Genomic DNA, 7,322 nt, shown 5'->3' on the forward strand with positions numbered 1-7,322 from the left:
TTAAAGTTACCTAGGGGCACCCGAGGGGCTTAGTCCGTTAAGCGTCTGCCTTCAGTTTAGGTCATGATCCTAGGGGCTTGGGATCGAGCCCCGCATCGGGTTCCCTGCTCCGTGGGGAGCCTGCTTCTCCCTCTCCCTCTGTCTGCTGTTCCCCATGCTTATGCTCTTTCTCTCCTGTCTAATAAAATCTTTAAAAAAAAAAAGTTATTAAAAAGTCATGTAAAACAGCCAGGGCAAGGACATTCAGACCCTCCTCTGTCCCCCTGAAAGCAGGAAATAAACCTCCCACATGGAAGATGCCCTTTCTATACCAGGAGATAAAGAGAAGTGGGAACTGTAAGGCAGAGAAAGTTCTAGAAACAACCTTTTTTCTCTTTGCTCTTACTTTTTTCTCTTCTATGACCTCAAACCCAATTCTGCTTAGAATTCCTTACTAATTAAAGCCCCCAAGCATCTGTTTCCTTCATCTTGTAAATTCCTCACAAATGTAGTGTCTCTCTGTCTAAAAAGTATAAAAACTGCCTCATTTCTTTATGTTTCAATTTCAAGATTGGGACTCTGTGCATGCCATGAAACTTTGTTTTTTCCTCCCGTTAACCCATCTCATGTAAATTTAATTTTTAGTCCATCTGGAAGACCTTGAAGGGTAAAGGAAGAACTTGTCCTTCCTTATACAGGTAAAACCGATCTAAGGTGTTAGAAACCAGAACAGTAGGGCACCAGGCAGACCTCCTGGGTGTTATTATTTCTTGAATGGGGTGCTGGTTACATTGCTGATGGTTGTCGTGAAAATTAATTGATTTAGACAGTTATGCACTTTTCTGAGTATTTATTATACTTTAGTTAAAAGTTCATGCGGACACCTGGCCACACAGGGACACACGTGTATATGCAAGCTTCATTCTCTCTCTCCTCTCCAAAAACTAAATGGCTTTTGGGTACAGCCCAGGAACACTTCAAAAACTAAATGGCTTTTTGGTGCAGCCCATGAACAATCTCTAACTTACTCACAGAAATTTACTAAGATGGCAAAAAAAACAAAAACAAAAACAAACAAAAAACCAAAAAACCAAAAACAAAAAACACAACTCCAAAACCAAAACAACAAAAACAAAAATCTGCAGTGCTCCAAATTTGATGGTCGATCCTGTTGCCAACACTGGAGGGGATTTCCCTGTGCCTCAGGATCTCGTCCAGGATTGTAAACAATCTTAGCAGAGCACCCATGAGATGCCATGGGTGAGTTTGTCGACTTGAAAATAGGTAGCAACCCATTTCTTCCTTTTCCAGTATCTGTACGCTGAACATGAAACTCGAGGTTTGCACCAAGGGGAAAGCTGAGCTCTGGTTCTTGCTCCAATGTGGGGGAGCAGGGGGGGATGAGGTCTTCCTACTGGTCATCACAAATCTTGTTACAATATAAACAAGCTTGAAAGTATTTCTTTATTCAGTTCTGTTCCTAAATTAGGAATCTAGCTCTTTTCTCCATGTTCAGGTGGATGTCGCAGCCTGCGGGGCAATTTGGCTCTGCAGAGCTTTCTTTCATTTCAATACGTTCATTCTTGGAAATGTCTTTCTCCAGGAAATATGTTTTCCTGGGCCGTATTGTCCACCTCACAATTCTTGACAAGTTTTGTTGATCATTTAAAAAGATATCTGGTATTGTTTTGTTATGCCATTTGCTAGCAGCAGTTAAATTATTTACACATTTGGCACATCGCGCCAGAATGAGTAAGTAAAAAATCTCTATTTTTCACCATCAAAGAAAAAAATTCTCCATAAAGCAACACCCTGGTATTTTTACTGCTCAGTGGAAATGTTCTGAGTGGAAATGTTCTATTTATTTAAAGCTTATTTTGTGGTTGATATCTGTAATGTATACAGTGTTCCTGCACTATAACTAAGAAAATAAGAAACAGTCCAAGCGACAATGGTAGAAGGGTAAGAACAGCAATTTACAGAATGAGTAGAAATGACCATAAACACAAAAAGATACACAGCCTCATCGTCATGAAATAAATGCAGATTAAATCCTGACGTTCTTCGGTTATGTGACTTTCAAAAATTACAGGTACTAAAAAAATCTAATATTGTCCAAACAGGTAATTTCAAATATACGTTGAGATCTAAAATGTACATTTTTCAACATTTTAAAAATGCGAGCCTTTGGACCCTCTGGTTCCCATAGAAATACTTATGTAGGGGCGCCTCGGTGGCACAGTCGTTAAGCGTCTGCCTTCGGCTCAGGGCGTGATCCCGGCGTGATGGGATCGAGCCCCACATCAGGCTCCTCCGCTGGAAGCCTGCTTCTTCCTCTCCCACTCCCCCTGCTTGTGTTCCCTCTCTCGCTGGCTGTCTCTATCTCTGTCAAATAAATAAATAAAATCTTTAAAAGAAAAAAAAAAGAAATACTTATGTAAGCGTGAAAAGACACAGGTAACAGAATATTTCTTGCAAGTTTGCATGTAATAGAAAAATGGAAAAAAACATAAAAACGAAGCCATTGGAGACGTTTTAAAACAACAGTGCTGCCATATTATGTTGCTAAATGCAAAAAAAAGATAGAATAGAGAGTATAATTTGATTTTGTAAAAGATGAATAAATATATACACACACATATAAATGTATGCACATGTTGTATACCATATATATAGTTTTCAGATTTTTACAGTGTTCATAAAACTGCTCCACTCTAGGGAAGGCAATAAAGATTTTTTTTTAACACTACAGGAATATACACCAAATTCTAAAAATGTTATGTCTAAGAAATGGAAATCTGGATGTTTTAAAATTTTTCTTCATTAGGTACTTCCAAAATTGTCTTCAATGACTACTCCTTTTCACATCAGAAAAAAAAAAATAGATGGAATTTTAAATAATAAGCATATACAATTTAAACTACAGGATATGATCAAAATCACATCTAAAATATGGACAGAGTAAAGCTTCAAAGGACATACACCTAAACGTTAATGGTGATTAAGTGGGTTGTAGGATCATAGGAGGCTTTTCCTTCCTTCTGCTCATTTGCAACCAACAGCTGAGTGATGCGAAGATCAATGGTTGGAATGACAGTGAGTTTATCATTATTGTAATTGATGTGCTCATTAGTACCTGAGAGTCTCTCTCCCCTGGTTTCCGACACGCTTGTTATTTCCGCACAGCAATGTTAATTATGGTGATATAACACTAGAATGAATGGCTAGGAGGGGTGCCAATGGCACCATGGAGACACAAGCTAACAGAACAAAAAGGGGTCTTCAGAGCTCATTCTGTCCTGCCTCCCACCTTAAAGCAAGATTTCTGGGCCATTCAGCACATACGGTGATCAGTGCTTTTCCTAAAGATACCCAAGGAAAGGCACAATTTGCACACTGGCATTCCAACAGCTGCCTACCAATAATTCAGTCTCACAACCGGTCAAGTAACCCACCACCTCACTGTGGTTTTCTTCTCTTTGATAAAGAAAACTGATCCATGGTTGTGGGTAGGTACTTTCTAGAAAAAAGTTGAAAATTTCAAAGTTTACCCTTGGAGGGGAATATCTGAGTGAGGAGGTATGACCGGTCAAGGGCCCCAGTGCTGAGGCCCCTCATCGTTCACGTACCTCTGGTTCTCATTTCCACTGTCACCACCACTGCCATGCCGAGCCCCAAGAACATATGGGTCCCTTCATAATGGCCCAAGCGGAAATACATGTCTTCGTTTTTAACTCTTTCATCCAATTTTCCAAAATTCTTCTCAAAATACTAATACAGCCATATAAGCAATGAAAAAAGCAAAGGCCACAGGGATACACCAAACTCTTAACAAAGGTTACATCTACAAAGTTAGACTATATATTACTATTTTGACCAATTGTTTCTTTCTAGGTTTTTAAAAATAAGCCATATACATTTTTACTGGGCAGTGAATCTTTCATGATGTCTACACTATCCCTCTCCTCTCAGGAAAATTTTCTTCTACTCTATCGTTGATTATCGATTCTAATTAAATGGTACCATTTTCTGCTTGAAGAAGAATATCTGTGTGCTGAGTTTACATTCTCTGCTCTCATCTATTCTTTTTTCTATTCTTTTTTTGCTGTTTGGAAAGTCTTCCCATTTTTCATCTATATTCTTGGGGAACTTTTCTAATTTGCTCTCTGTGTCACTTACATGCTTTTTTTCCCCCTTGTAGGATCGGTACAATGTATTTTTTCAACTGCTATTAAAATATTAGCCTCTTTGCCGTGTTCTTCTCTCTTTTTTCATCTTACCCTTCCGTCCCTTTGTTTAGCTCATTCTCTCTTTAAGGATATTTTTATTGGGGCACCTGGGTGGCATAGCGGTTAAGCGTCTGCCTTCGGCTCAGGGCGTGATCCTGGCGTTATGGGATCGAGCCCCACATCAGGCTCCTCCGCTATGAGCCTGCTTCTTCCTCTCCCCCTCCCCCTGCTTGTGTTCCCTCTCTCGCCGGCTGTCTCTATCTCTGTCGAATAAATAAATAAAATCTTTAAAAAAAAAAAAAGGATATTTTTATTATATGTCAAGGAAATACTACTATTTCTTGGACTATTGAAAATGCAAATCACTTCCTAATAATTTGTGCTTCGTTCTAAAATATGGAATTTTCAGATAGAGTTTCTTCTTTGTCTTTGGCTTGATATTACCTCCCTCTTCTTCAGCAGTATTTTTCTCAAATCGGTACTTAAATATTTCTCAGTACCTCGGTGCTGCATTCTGTCCGCCTAGAGGCTGATAGAGACCCCTGCTCAGATCTACGGCACAAGTACACAAATACAGCCCATGATTCTCACCCTGACTTGGATGAAACGAGCCAATGGGAAGCAGAGTCGGTGATTCGATGCTGACAGACCACAGTGAGGAGAGCACTGGACACTGGGAGATGAGAAGTATCCAGAGGGTGGAACAAGACTGCACTTGCTGCAAACTTGATCTTCTCTGCAAATTTAGCTCTGGGCTGGCTTACCCTTTTCCCTTCCTTCGAGATCTCAGTGTCTCCCATAAATGCATGACAGGGAAGACTTTGGTGAGCTGTGAATAAGGGTGAGGAGGAAAAGATGGGGCTTTTGTGGTCCACTGTACTTAGGGAAGAGGATTAAAGAAAGTGTGACAAAGAACACCACAGGTCCCCAAATGGTGTCGCTTAGGTTAAGGCCCCAAGTCAGTCAAGGAAGACTTAATACCTAACCCAACTCAGTTTCAATCCCCAGAAATGTAGTCTTAACCAGTCAGATAGGAATTTTCTGGTCTGCACCAATGAGATAATCTGTCATGTGAGCCCTCTTTATCCTCCAAAGGGAGATGAGTTAATCCACCTGGTAAAATCCTTTTTCCCCACTTGAAGATGATCTCACTTGAAATAATCCTTTTTTTCCTCTTTATCCTACCTTTATTTTTTTAAAAGATCTATTTATTTATTTTTGAGATGGGGGAGAGGCAGAAGGAGAGAATCTTCAAGTAGATTCCCCAGTGAGCATGGAGCCTGACACAGGGTGCGATCTCACCACCCTGAGATCATGACCTGAGCGGAAATCAAGTGTCGGAGCTTAACTGCCTGAGCCACACCCAGTCACTCCTTTCTGCCTTTTAAAAACCTTTCCTTATCTGTAGCCCTTTGGAACTCCCCTCTACTTGCTAGACGGGAGGCTGCCCCTTTCATAAACCAATTAATAAGGCCAATTAGATCTTTAAAATGTACTCGGTTGTATTTTTGTTATTTCACCAAAGTTTAAGAGGTCTGTTTATTGTGTCAATGCCCAGACACTCAAAAATGCTGAGCGCATCGTGGATTTCCAGGAAGTGGCTCTTTAGGGCAACATTTCCTGGACTTCATGGACAATAGTAAACATTTTGATGGAGTCTCCTATTGGACCAACATTTCCTGGAAGACAGTGTTTCTCAGGCCAGTTTCAACAGGCCAACACTCCCAGGCTCCCCAGAAAAATCTGGATGTGTCTGAGGGGTGGGTAAGTGGGCACCAGCTGTATGTGGCAAATGCCATGTGGGCCTTGAGTGTTCCCTGCCCTCCACGGCAGTAGAGGAAGACTAACGGAAGGAACACATCCAAGGCAAGAAGTCACAGCACAGCTAAGAAGCAAAGTGGATTTACTGTCATGCCCGAGGAAGTTCTAGCACAAAGATACGCTCTCGATCTGACACGGCTCATAGTTTCTCACAAAATTCGGAGTATTAGACTAGAAAGGAATGAGGTGCTCATTGACTCCAACACACTCGATCGACAAGTGGGGAAACAGTCGGAGGGGCAAAGCAGGTTGTTCTAGGTGACCCAAAAGAGGAGTGCTGGGTCTAGGACTCTCATCTCCAAGGCTCCTTCCACGAAACCATGATGTCTAGTAGATAACTAGAAAACAGGAGTGTGGAAATTTAAGGCCAAGTATTTTATTCTAAGTATTCTACTCAACATTCCAAATAATCACAAAATTTAACCTCTTTTCATCTTCCAATTTGGGCAGATCAAAAAATAAATTATTAGTTCATTCACACGTGTGTGCATTCATTCGTTCGTTCAACAAGCATCTACGGAGAGCATTTATCACCTACCAGAAACTGTATTAGAGGCTTGGGGTATAACGGGGAAAATATTTGACATCATCCTCCACTTACGTTTCGAGACATTATCAAAATGATTACAAAAACAAATACGGGTTGATTCTGACCAGACTCCTAGACAGCTGAAGAGTGATAATGACCAGAAATAAGCAAAATTAATCCTGAGCCATAACTACATAAAAATAGGAATTGTTTTTAAAAAGATTTTATTTATTTGGGAGAGAGAGAGATGGAGAGCACAAGCAGGCAGAGTGGCAGACAGAGGGAGAGGGAGAAGCAGGCTCCCCACTAAGCAAGGAGCCCGACATGGGGATCGATCCCAGGACCCTGGGATCATGACCTGAGCTGAACGCAGACGCCTAACCGACTGAGCCTCCAGGTGTCCCTAAAAATAGGAATCTTTTATGACCCTTTCCCCCCAAATCCCATTTGCTAGAAAGGTAGAGGCAGAAATTAAAACACCAACATCGCCATCCTTCTGTCTTTGAAAAGGGCCCTGGGTTAGACCCAACCCACAGCTATAGCTCTAGGCTTATCTCCTGTTTGGTAAACCCTGGGGAATCTCTCTTCTTTTAGCAACACAGCTTTGTGGTGGAGCTTACCTCCCATGGCTCCCGTGGGCTCCTCCGCTTTGCACTGAGTGACACTGGTCGAGCCCTTCCACCACGTAGAGTCCCAGCGCTTTTCTTTTTAAAAGCCCCCTCTTGCAAATGAGATGAGATTGCAAAATTTTAAGCCTGGCACAT

The sequence above is a fragment of the Ailuropoda melanoleuca genome, chromosome 17 (assembly GCF_002007445.2).
Source record: "Ailuropoda melanoleuca isolate Jingjing chromosome 17, ASM200744v2, whole genome shotgun sequence".
Classification (NCBI taxonomy): domain Eukaryota; kingdom Metazoa; phylum Chordata; class Mammalia; order Carnivora; family Ursidae; genus Ailuropoda; species Ailuropoda melanoleuca.